This window comes from Equus caballus, chromosome 1, assembly GCF_041296265.1.
Source record: "Equus caballus isolate H_3958 breed thoroughbred chromosome 1, TB-T2T, whole genome shotgun sequence".
Lineage (NCBI taxonomy): Eukaryota > Metazoa > Chordata > Mammalia > Perissodactyla > Equidae > Equus > Equus caballus.
Genome location: NC_091684.1, coordinates 112,842,937 through 112,856,271, shown reverse-complemented (window position 1 = coordinate 112,856,271; position 13,335 = coordinate 112,842,937). Strand labels below are relative to the sequence as shown.

Here is a 13,335-nt window from a genome sequence, read left to right as displayed (position 1 = left end):
TTTTGGTGCTGGCTACCAGTCTGAAATAGGATGAGAACCATCCCTTTCACTCTGCCTATGATCTTTATTTCTAGTCAATATGAACGTCTACGTCAGACATTCCTATGATAATTCGACAGTCCCTTGCTAGATCTTACAGAAGCTCCTAATAGAAATTGGGGTTGGGGGGCATCCCATTTAATCTGTTTAAACTTCCGTTGGATATTTGCAAGTTCAAATAGTTTAAATGTGATGTCCTGGAATATAAACAGAATATTAGTGAAACTATCTTTCCTAGAGAATAAAACAATGAGGTTATTTTAGGGGTGACGAGTAAATAACCAAGTTGTTTACATTTTAGTAAATCAATAGGTTGCTTTGAAGTGGGTCTGGAATAACAAGTATATATTTCTCTTCAGTTCGGTCCCTGGAATGTAGCTATTCCCTTTGAAAACTGAATGGCAGACCCTAGAGAGGAAAACAGTGTGAGGAGGCCATCTGGAAGGGCAGGAAGGAAAATTTGGGGGAAGCTGTCAAAAACTCTCTGGAGATGAGCTCCCTTGCTCCGAGTCCAGCTCACCCTCTCACAGTCTTCACATTCAGCTGCACAGTGTCCCTGCCCCACCCCCACCCCTAGCCTTACCCTGGACCTTACTGAGGGGCAGGAAGATCTCTTCTTCGTATGAAAGATCTGGATGTCTAAGGCAGGCCTGAGCAAAACTAGGACATCGGATTCAGACCAGCCTCTCACCTGCTATGTTAAAGCCATACTCTGTCAGAAAGTAAATCCCACATTGTAATTCCCGCATAACTGACTTTCTTCAGAAGAGATTACATCCAATTTGGTGCCCGAGTGGTTGATATCCAGGTGAGTTTTATCTTCTCATGAATTGGTGCCAAATTCAGAATACCACATTACAGCATTTGCCAAAGGATAATATAAAGAAAGAAAGTGAGCAATGTAGAATACCGCTCCTTAAGTCGCATTCTTCAAAGAAATGCAGACAATATGTCATAATACTACAACACAAATACCTGTCACTACTCCATCCAGCTGTGACAGTGTTCCCATGATAGCATTAACAGATGTGTTTGTTGGAATTTGGCTTGTTGTTCCCTCGTTTTTAGGTATTTTTAATGGGGCACTTTCTATTTCCTTCTTCAGAATGATTCCCTCGCCCATGATTATCTTTGATATCCTTAACAGTGTTAAGGAGAGGTCCTGGAATTTCATCAAAACCCCCAAATGATTATTTTAGCTCTTTCAATTTTTTCCTCTTCAAAAATCATTCAACAGAGCAACTAATGAGTAAACATATAGGCTGACTAGAGATTCACTATTTCTCTCCTTTATTCAGAAGTAATAAAAAAAATTAGAAGAAAAAAGAATAACAGTAAAGTCGAGGGGAAAAAAGCTAATGACCAAATCACTCAATAATCTTCATAGACTTGAAACTCAATTGTGAAGGAAAAAAATATCAGCTGAATCTTCCAAGTGTCAGGGATTCATTTAATCTTCACAATGGAGTCAATGCCTGTGAGGTACAAATGAGGAAAGAAGAGCTGGTAAGTGCCTGAGCTGAGATTGGAAGCTAAGTTTGTTTCTCTTTTACTGGAAAGACTAAACTCTCTGCTTTCATGCTGCTGCTTCAAGAGTTGGTTGCATAGACCATAAAGCCATGTAATAATCTTGATGTCTGTGCATACTATTTAGGAAGATGCTTCTATGCATCTTATCTGCATCCTAACAGAAGCAGCCCTATCCAGAGAAAAGGGTCTCTGTGAGTAGAGTTTCAGCTTTCAACATGCGCTCCAGTCACCGGGGGGTTTTGTTGAAAGGCAGACTGACTCAGGAGCTCTGGGATGAGGTCCGAGGTTCTGCATTTCTAACAAGTTCCCAGGTGATGCTGAAGCTGTTGACTCAGAATCTACGTCTTAAGCTGCAGGGAGCCTGTTAGAAGAATAAGGAGCTGCAGTGCCTGGGAAGAGGTTTAGGACAAGAGGGCCAAAGGAACAGACCATTATTAAAAGTAAAACTTGGCCCCCCAAGGGCAATTCCTTCTGTGGATTTCAAAGCCATTTGCAAAACACCTTAGGTGTACTCTTCTGGTTGTCTTTTATCACCAGAAGGCTTGGGTTTGCTACCCATGCACAGGTCTGCTGAGGTCCACAGCTGTTTTGTTTGGACAGGATGGTGGCGAAGTCTGAGCTTGCACACAAAGGTCTTGTCGTCAGCACGGGCCTTTCTCTGACAGCTGTTTTCCTTCCCAGCCCCAGGGCTGTGGCTGAAGGAAAGGGAAAGCGATTGCTGAAGAAAGAAGTGGTGGGATCAGCAAGCTGTGGCCATGCCTGCCTTGAAGACCTGTGAGAGTCTGGCGCGCACACACACACCAGATTAGAGATCCAATCCCTAATTTCATCTGTGCACTAGAATAAGTCTAGAATTCATAGTTTAATTAATCTGTTGGCTTTGTGCATAAAAGCTAGTGTGGAAGCACGGACTAAATTATTTCCTGTAATAAAACAAGAAATTTCTGTAAATTACAATGGCTACTTTTCAAGTCCTACTGCTGAATCTGCTGTGTGCCTGTGTGTCCAGGACTAAACCACATGAGTCCCGCCAGCATGAGGTTAGGCATATGCAATCAGCATTAGGCATATGAGTGCCACAGCTAGTAGAATTGATAAAAATCAGGGTCGTTGTCAGCTGTGTAAATTGAGAGGAAGAGGCGCCTTCAGCGACTTCCTTTGGGGAAGGTTTGTTTTGTGCTGGTGAACTGCTCCCCCTGGTGGATCAGGGATTGACACGTTTGTGACTCCATTCTGTAGGGAACAAACATGCTCTGGAGAAAGCAGGGCAGTTTCAGGTTTACAGATATATCCTTCAGGAAAAAGCTAACTCTCAGAGCATCAAAAATAAGTTGTACGCCTAACATGGCCCCTGACTGATTTTGAACACAGCCCTTCTGCAAAGTGCACATGGTTTGTCCTCCCACACTGTGGGCTTTGCCATCTGTATTCTTATTAGTATGGTTGTTTTGAAATCGTGGCTCTGTATTGATTTGAGAGACGTGGAAAACTCTGAAGTTCTACATTTTATTTTATTCCCCTTTAACAATAATTCTTGACCTTTACATGGGGAAAAACCCCACAGCGGGGGAACATTTTGTCATTTTGTTGTGACATCATTTGTTTATCTTACTTCCTGTCTACTTTTAATTCCTGCCTCTCAGAGGTGGTCTTGTTGATTGTGGTTAATTTATGCCTAGATTCCTTGCTCCACATACCTGCTCTCAAGATAAAGGTAAGTTTTACGATTTTCCAAGGATCTTCTTTCTACCTTCAGTATACATTTCAGGGGCAATATAGATAGTTTATGTCGTTTTTGCTAAAGAGTATTTCTGTATGCTGTGCCGTGCACAGAGAGGAGATTTTGCAGGTCAGGCAGCAATGAGAATCTATGGCAACTCTCTCACTCTTTCGAACATTCCGCAACGAGTCATACTGCAGCCTCAGTCCAAACAGTTTATAAGCTAAATAAGGAGGTATTTTAAATATTTATTTAACAAGACATATTTTAAATAACCTACATATGTAAATAGAGCGTTCTTAGCCTGTACATTATTGCCAGGTCGATTCTCATGTTCTGATATATAATTAATTACTGGTTTATTCCTCTGTAAACCGAAGCAGGGAATAAATCAGCGTTGCCAGGTCACTGATGTCAGCAAAAATTGTAATACCCTCTTGTCAGTGAGTCTGTGAAAGGGGAATTGAAACTGTGTGAAATCTGTGGTGTTGGTGCGCCAAAGTGTGTCCAAAAGGCAAGTTTCTATCCCAGTTTTAGTGCTTTTTCCTGATGTCTAGACTTATTCTCGGTGCTATATAGGTGGGTGTGGAATGCACATTTTCTAGTTTGAAACAAGCTCAGAAAGCACATGCAGTGTGATCTATGCATTTTCTAAGGTAGGATCACCTAAAGTAAATGCAAATCATGAGAATTTTAAGCAGCATTATGATATTTAGAAACAAGAACAACACAAATACCAGTAATTTGGGTAATTTGTTGGTAGTTGAAAATATGAATGTTTTTAATGGTTAAGGAAAATCTATGCATCCATTTTCAATTTTATGAAAGGAAAATATATACATAGTGTTTTCTTTTCCCCTTAAAATGAGCATCAGTCTTTTAAATATTTCCACTGAAAACTTCTAAAGGATGAAAGCGATGCACTTCAATTTGTCATGAGTATAAAGATCTCTCTAGAGAAGAAAAACAAAAAACATACTATCTTTTCTTTTTAGACTTAGTTTCTGACGATGTAAGATGAGTAATCATCTCAAGTACCTCAGCAAATTTTTGGTCTTGGTTAACCATGAGACAAGTGTGTTTCATTTAAACATAATACACATGGCTTACCAACAACCCAACACAGAGTTCTGATTCCCAGTTCTGTGAATTAGCTTGCCAACTTAATTCTAGACAGTGGATTAGCAATATTAATTATCTTGGCCAATGGCCAAAACATCTGGAAAATTTAGTGTGGAAAATCATTTAAAATAATTCGTTCATGCCATCATGACAAACCGACTCATTGGTTAACTGACCTTTTCACTATCACCCAGTTGTTTGGCCACACTTTAAAACATTCCATATTAAATTTGCATCAGATCCTTTTGCTATTCTGCATTGGGAAGAAGCATCAAACCTTTGGGAAAAGAAATATGAGCAACAACAAAATAGATTGAATTTTGTGGTTGGAATGATCATCAGATGCATTCTTAGACACGGAGTCCATCTCTACATTTATGGTATTATTTTGGTGCTTAGAATAAGTGCCCTTTTTTGTAGTCAATAGACGTCAATTAGTCTTAGCAGCTTCTGAACTGAATGTTGTTATGCAGAAACTTAAAGAAGGAAATCAAAGGTTAAATGTTGCTGATCCACCTATCCTCCACGTTTCCTCTGCAATGTAGCCTCATGAGGTGTCAAGGGCATATGCAGAAGGGCTCAGAGAATTGCTTCTTTAGGGATTTGAGATGAATTTTCAGATTCACCAAAAGTAATGTATTAGTTTTTAAAATGAAAATGTTGATGTCGTTTAAGCCTCCCATGTCAATATGTAAAAAGAATTTTCTCCTACATATAAATGGTTGCAATAAGACACTTAGATCATTTTCTCATTAAATATTATTACCACTGATACTTCTGTTTTTACCCTGGTAAATCAAATGTCTCTTTTAAAAAGTCCTGCTAAAGGAGGAGTACACATAATTTCCTCTATTCCTCCTGCCACGTACAGATAAAACCCTGGGAAGTATATAAAACAAACATAAGAAGACTCTGAGAGGTGGAGAGAACAAGGCAGACTGACCAGGGACCTCAGGACCCAAGAAATGATACAATGATGAGTTCTCCGAGTTTTTATTTTTTATAGATTGGACCTTGAACTGAAAAAACCAACAACTCTGAAACCATAATAGGTGCAGACAAGAAAAGATCCAACAAAAGCTTGCTCTCTCTAGCCACGGGACCAGGAAAAGGGCAACTTATCAAGACAGAAAACATTTAGACAATAATCACTCTACTCTAGCAAACACCGTCTAGATACCTAGATAGTATCCAAGGCTATGAATAGGGAGCTGGGACTCTCATCCCTGCCACACAGTACAGATTCCCACCCATCTGGTGTCAGTGGAGGCTGTACAGGGAGCAGTAACAAGGCACTCCTACTCGTCTCATATAGGGAAGTATTACTGGAGGACTAATGGGAAGTGGGAATTCCCACCTCTGCCCAACAGTAGTGAAGAGCATCCTTCCTCTCAGTTGTCAACAGAAGCCAAGTGGGGACCCTGGACTTCTACCTGGCAGTAATGGGGGGGGGGGGGGGGTGAACCACCCTTCTTCTATCAGAATAATGTCAGAGGAAGCCAGTTAAAACAGAAGGTTTAAATAAGATCCAGAGTCTCATAACATATTACCCAAATGCCCAGGATTCTATCAAAAGTCACTCATCACACCAAGAACAAGGAAGAACTCAAACTGGATGGTAAAAGACAAAAATTATATGCCGACATTGAGATGACACAGATGTTAAAATTATCTGACAAGATTTTAAAAGCAGCTACTATAAAATTGCTCCAATGAGCAACTGTGAATATTCTTGAAACTAACAAAAAAAATAGAGCTTCAACATCGAAATAGAAAGTCACAACAAAAAATAGAAGATATAAAGATGAACCAAATGGAAAATTTTTGAACTGAAAAATGCATTAAAAACTCAATGCATGGGCTCAACAGCAGAATAGAGGAGATAGTGGCAAATATCAGCAAACTTTAATATAGAAATATATAAACTGCCTAATATGAACAACAAAGAGACAATAGACTGAAAAGAAAAATAAGCAGAACTTCAAGGGCCTGTGGGACAATAACAAAAGATCTAACGTTTGCATTACCAGAATCCTAGAAGGAAAGAAGAAGGCAGCCTTAAAAAAATTATTCTAAGAAATAATGGCTGAAATCACCATAAATTTAGCAAAAGACATAAACTTACAGATTTAAGAAACTGAGAGAATCTTTAACAGGATAAACTCAAAAATATTCTTTCTGAGGTACATCGTAGTCAAACTTCTGAGAACTATAGACAAAAAAAAAAAAAAAGCCCTTAAAAGACAATGAAAAAAAGATACCTTACTTATAGAAACAAAAACAATTCAAATGACTTTGGACTTCACATCAGAAATCAGAGAGGCCATGAGGAAGTGGCACAACATTTTTCAAGTTCTGAAAGGAAAGAACTGTCAACCTCAAGTCCAATATCCAGTGAAATATTTTTCAGGAATGAAGGGAAATCAAAATGTTCTTAGTTGAAGGAAAACTAAGAAAATATGTTGCCAGCAGACCTACCATAAAAAAATGACTAAAGAATTTCTCTAAACAGAAAGGAAATGATAAAAGAAGGAACTCTGGATCATCAGGGAGGAAGAACCAACACAATAAACAAAAATATAGGTAAATATAATAGGCTTTTCTTCTCCTGTTGATTTTTTTAAATCATGTTTGAGGGTTAAAGCAAAAATATAACTCTCTCATGTGGTTCTAAATGTATGTAGAAAAATTATTTAAGAACTATTCTATGAAAAGGTGAGGATAAGTGACTTAGAAGGTAAGTCTTCTACACTTCATTCAGATGGGTAAAATGAGAAGATTGTGATAATTTATGTACATATAATGTAATCCCTAGAGCAACCACTGAAAACGCTATACAAAGAGATCTTGCAGGACATTTGGTCCTGTCCAAAACGTCCATAAGATGTTTAGTCCATGCCAAAAAGTCTGCTATTTGGTCCTGTCCAAAACTATTGGCATAGACCAAATATGCTCATGGATGTTTTAGACACGACTAAATGTCAAGGAGCTTTTGGCGTGGACCCACTGTCCGCATGGACATTTTGGATAGGATCAAATATGACCAAATATGAAGGACATTTTGGCATGGATAAAATATGTGATGGATGCTTTGCACAGAACCAAATGGTCCTGCAAATATGAAGGATCTTTTGGTGTGGACCCAATTTCTCCATGGATATTTTGCACAGGACCAAATATGACCAGATATCAAGGACGTTTTGTCATGGACCAAATGTCTGCTAATTCAGAGATACACCCAAAAACATAATCAATAAAAATGGAATTATAAAAAAAAAGATAATTCAATAACCCATGGGAAAGCAGAGAAAAATAAAACAAAGAAAAACAAAAAATAAATTGATGTCAGACTCAAGCTCTAATTTCAATAGTTATATTAAATGTAAAATGTCTAAATATACCAATTAAAAGACAGAGATTGGCAGAATGGATTAAAAAACATAACCCAACTATATGCTGTCTGCAAGAAACTCACTTCAAATATAAAGATACAGATAGGTTGAAGTAAAAGGAAAGAAAAAGATATATCATGCAAACATTAGTCTATGTAATAACAAAAGGGTCAATCCATGAGGAAGACTTAGAAATCCTACATGAGTATTCACTGAACAATACAATTACAGAACATACGAAGCAGAAACATAAAACTGAAAGGACAAGTAGATAAATTGACAATTACAATTAAAATAACATACAGTTGCATCCCTCTCTCAAGAACTGATAAAACAACTAGATAGGAAATCACAAAGAGTATAGAAGAACTCAACAACACTATCAGCCAACAGGATCCAATTGACATTTATAGAACACATCATGTAATGACAGAATAATGCACCTTCTTTCCAAGTGCTCACAGAACATATACTAAGATAAACCATATCCTGGCTATAAAACAAACCTCAACAAATTGTGGGACACAGCTAAAGTAGTGATGAGAAAAATCTTTCTCTGCAACAACCCTATTAAGAGGATGAAAAGACAAGCTACATACTGGGAGAAAATATTTGCAAAGCACACATCCAATAAATAACTTGTATCTATAATATATAATGAACTATCAAAACTCAATAGTTAGAAAATAAGCACAAGAAAAGATGTCTAACATCATTAGACATTAGAGAAATACAAATTAAACCCACTAGTAGATGTAACTGTATTCTACACATCTGAATGACTAAAATAAACAATAGAGAAAATACCAAATGCTGATAAGCATGCAGAGGAACTAGATCACTCATATATTTCTTACAGGAATATAAAATGGTACAACCACTCTGGAAACTAGTTTGGAATTTTTTTAAAAAGCATAAACATGTGACTCTGGCCCCATGGCTGAGTGGTTAAGTTTACACTCTCCTCTTCAGCAGCCCAGGGTATCATGGGTTCAGATTCTGGGCATGAACCTAGCACCGCTCATCAAACCATGCTGAAGCAGTGGCCCACATAGCAAGGCCAGAAGGACCTACAACTAGAAAATACAACTATGTACTCGGGAGCTTAGGGGAGAAGAAGAAAACATTTAATTTTTTTTTTTTAAAAAGTGGTTAAAAAAAAAAAACTAAACATGCAATTACCACATGATCCAGAAATTGCACTCTTGATCATATATACCAAAAAAATAAAAACAGATATTCACACACAAACTTGTACATGAATGTTTATAACATTTGTATTTGTAATAGCCAAAAACTAGATACGACTCAGATGTCTTTCAATGGGCAAATAATTAAACAAACTGTGGTCCATGGGTACCAATGAAAAGGAACTAATGGTCGAAACGTGTAACAACCTGTGTCAGTTGCCAGAGAATTATGGTGCATGACAAAAGCCAATTTCAAATGTTACATACTACATGATGCCATTTGTATAACATTATTGAAATCACAAAATTATAGAAATGGAGAACAGGAGTTAATCAGGAGTTAAGGAGGATGTAAATGTAGGAGGGAGGAAGATGTGTGTATAAAAGGGCAAGATGAAGGATCCTTATGACGATAGAGATGTTCTGATTCTTGACTGTATCAATATCAATATCCTGTTTGTTATATTGTACTATTGTTTTGCAAGATGTTACCATCGAGGGAAACTGGGTAAATTATCACTCTGTATTTTTTTGTGTCTGAGAAAGATTGGCCCTGAGCTAACATCTGTTGCCAATCCTCTTTTTTTTTTTTTTTTTTTTTTTGCCTGAGGAAGACTGGCCCAAAGCTAACATCTGTGCTCTGTGCTAACATCTTCCTCCACTTTGTATGTGGGACACCACCACAGCATGGCTTGACAAGTGGTGTGTAGATCTGTGCCCAGGATCCAAACCTGCAAACACCAGCAGAAGCAGAGTGTGTGAATTTAACTACTACGCTACCAGGCTGGTCCCTCTGTATTATTTCTTATAACTGTATGTAAATCTAAGATTATCTCAAAATAAAAAGTTTAATTAAAAAAAAGTCCTACAAGACTTATAATCTAACAGCTCTATTTCTCTGGACTAAAAGTAAAAAATATTTGCCCATGACACTTGAATCCTATGTAACCTTGGACACGTATATTCTGCCACTCTGAGCCCACTTCCCTGTCGGCTAAGTGGGTGTAACAACACCTGCCTATTTATTTCACCAGCTGTCAACACAATGAAATGAAAATGGAATGATGATTTTGAAAGTATTTCCTAACCCTTCAAGTTCTGTAAGAAAAACAGCTAACGTTTATTGGACGCTAACTGTGTGTCAGGCTCTAAGTTAAATGTGTTCCTTGCTGTATATCTATATGGATATATTTTATGCAAAACTTTTAAAAGCATGGTTCCTGTACCTTATTGGCAGAGTATGTGACATTTAGAGAAATTCCCACCTCTCATGATATCTTTCTCAGACTTTCAAGACTTCCCAGGTCCAGAGTCTGTAGAACTCTATCTCTGTCTTCTTCAACACTCTCAACTCCAGGGAACTGCTCACTCTCCTTTTCTTAAAAATGCCAAACCAAACCTTTCATCTTGGCCCCTCACCCTCCTTTCCCTTGCTTGTTGCACACGGCCTAACCAGAAGAGCCACCACCAAGCCACAGCCTCCCAGCTGTGCGTTTCTCCCTTTGCACTACCTCATTTCCTAGGAGAATTGGGCTGTGGGGCTTGGTCCTTTTCTCCTTACAGCATCTCCTCTAATATTGTACCTGTGACAGGAAAAAGACAGAAGAGTTTGTAGCTGACATGTCAATGGTTTTTTATCATACTTCATTTATTATCACTATTTTACAATTGAGAAAATGTTAGTAAACTACTGAGAACATACAGCTGTGTTAATTTAGGATACTTAGGAAATATTTAATTAACAAAGGAAAGAATACCCCACATTTTGCATGGAATTTTTCTGGTTTCCGCCATGAGACTATGTTACTAAAAACCCATCCATTTGTTTATTTACTTATTTTTTTATTCATTCATTAATTCATTTAATTACGCATTCGGTAATGACTTAACACCCACTAATTGCAAGGCTCTGTGCTAAACCACGAGGATATGAAAATGAGTAAAATATAGTCTGGAGAGACACATGTGAAAATAGTAATGATGGGAATATGGTTCACTACCCAAGAGGTACCATGGGAACACAGAGAAGGAAGCCCTTCACCGTGGAGCCTCCAGGTACCTAGAGAAGGTGGCAAACTCAGATGCATTCTCGGGCCAGGCAGGTAACAGATTCCTGTGGTGGGGAATACAGGGCACTGTTCTGACCAGATCTGGTTTAACAAATGTATAGAAATGGACCTAGCATTCTGGGGCCTAGGATCATTATGCATAATGATAATGATATCCTGTGGGTTCCACCTTCAACACACAGCTCACACCTGACTGTTTGTCTCCCTATGTAGTACAACCCTCCTCATCCAGGGCCCCCTTATTTTTCCTCAGGTCAAGTGCAATAGGCGCCTATGTAGTGTCCTTGTTCTCCTCCTGCCCTCCACAGTCTTTTCTCAGAAACCAGGGGGAGACGGAATGCATAAGTAAGTTCACACTGCGTCTGTATTCAATGACTTCCCATGTCACTCAAAGTTAAAGGAAAGCCCTTACCTTGGTTTGAAACCACACTTCTTAGCTGAACATTAGAACATCCTGGAGAGTTTCTGAAACGTGTCAAACAGCTGTCCACCAGTCCCTAAAGGTCTGGATGCCCTAAGGTGGTGTCCAGGCTGCAGACATTCCATCCTCTCCCTCCCTCACCTGCTTTAGTCAACTCCAGAGTTAGCTTTCGGAGAGACCTTCACTGACAGCGCTGTCTAAGCGTCACTCTTTATCTTCTTTCCTTCTTTCCTGTCCTTCATCGTACCCTTCACAATCTGCGTGTGTACTTATGGGCTTAAGTGCCTATAGCCCCCTCCTCCACCAGAATAGAGGCCTTTAGGTCAGAGACTTTACCTACTTTGTTCATTTGTCACTCTATCCCCAGTGCCTATAAAAGTGCCTGGCACAGAGGAGGCATTACCTAAATAAATTTTAAAATAAATTGTATAGACAATGATGAGTTGAGGAAGGGTTTAACACATTCAAGGGACATAGATTGAGACAAAGGAAACAGGCAACAGGAAATGATGCGGGAAAGAGGAGGAAGCCTTGTAAAAACTGAGGAGCTGAGACAGTTTTCCTTCAGAGGATGGGGAACCTCAGCCGTTTGAAACAAGAGCCTTCACAACCAGATTTGTATCTTAAGGAGCTCACTCTTGCTACATTTTGGGAGTGAATGAGTCCAAAATAGGGTTAAGACGACTAGAAATACCTGTTAGCAAACTCTTCTAATCATAATGAGAAAAGTCTGAAGAAGATATGATGCATTGAACACCACCGTATGGAAAGAAGTGGAAACTGAGCCACACACGTGGGTTTGTTTTGTCTAATTTAGTGACAGATGTAACTATAAAAGAGCAAATTGTACCTTGCATTTTATCCTTTATAATTCACTTCTTCTCTCTTGCAAAAGCTCACCTTTGTCTCTCCGGTTCTCTATTCTGGTTAAACAAATCAAATTAAGGCAGGCTTAAAAATATACACTTAAGACATCTCCAGAAACCAAGCAGAGGTCATTTCAGCCCTTCTGGGCTCCATTGTGCTGGTGCTCTATTGCCCATATGTGACACGAGTAATACGTGTGTCTGCTCCTTCACAAGCTTGCCTCATCGGCCATTCCACACAGTTATTATCCTCCTGTGAAAAAACGCTATGTAACCTCTGTGGCTGTTCTAAATCTCTTCTATTTCCTATTTATGCTCCATTGTCCTATAAGCCGTTTGAAGCCAAAAATAGAACGAAGGTATGATCTTAGCACAACCTCTAGCGATTAATTTTATTACTGTTTTTTCCAACAGAATAAACTCACGAAAAAATAAGAAAAGCTTCATCTGTGAAAGAACCCCCAAATAGACCTCAACCTCTGACCCTTCGACTCCCTCTAAACTTGCTAACAGAGTATTGAGTAGAGTCCCTCCCCTTCTCCCCCACCCCCCATTCTTTCAACCCAATATTACTCTGGTTAAAGAAGTAAATCTAATTAAAGGAGCATGGGAAATGGAAGCCGTTTTGTGAGTTAAGGAAGCTGGATCTGTGTAACTTTCACTAGTGATTGGGCTTACAAGATGGAAAATTCCTTAGACTGCTAGGCAAAGTGCTCTCAACGTTGTTGAAACATCTGGTTTTCTTTGTGTAAAATCTTTTCCATGAGGTGGGCGAAGATTTTTATTCTAATTGAATTTGTAGTTAATTCCAGATAAAGATGAGTTTCTTTTCGCTGATGAGGCTCAAATCAGGGGTCCCAGCCCCACTGCTGGAAGCCCATTTGTGCTCAAAATTAATCAAAAGAAGTGGTGGGTTGTTTGGCTCAAGTGAGCCTTGATTTGTTTCTATTTTTAGGGCAGAAGGACATTTTCTGGTGCCGTCGATT

General features: G+C 38.8%; 2 long non-coding RNA genes across 2 annotated transcripts in view; one reads left to right on the top strand and one right to left on the bottom strand.

The window, feature by feature from the left end:
* Positions 1–1,308: 1,308 nt before the first annotated feature.
* Positions 1,309–13,335, bottom strand: part of LOC111775350 (uncharacterized) — a 42,599-nt gene continuing 30,572 nt past the window's right edge. Inside the window, exons 3-6 of the long non-coding RNA XR_002810972.2 lie at positions 12,334–12,406; positions 10,505–10,576; positions 4,588–4,688; positions 1,309–1,514 (exon numbers count right to left, since the gene is read on the bottom strand). This is a non-coding gene — a long non-coding RNA (uncharacterized lncRNA). The remainder of the gene's footprint in view (positions 1,515–4,587; positions 4,689–10,504; positions 10,577–12,333; positions 12,407–13,335) is intronic.
* Positions 3,211–13,335, top strand: part of LOC138924151 (uncharacterized) — a 70,757-nt gene continuing 60,632 nt past the window's right edge. Inside the window, exon 1 of the long non-coding RNA XR_011438891.1 lies at positions 3,211–3,283. This is a non-coding gene — a long non-coding RNA (uncharacterized lncRNA). The remainder of the gene's footprint in view (positions 3,284–13,335) is intronic.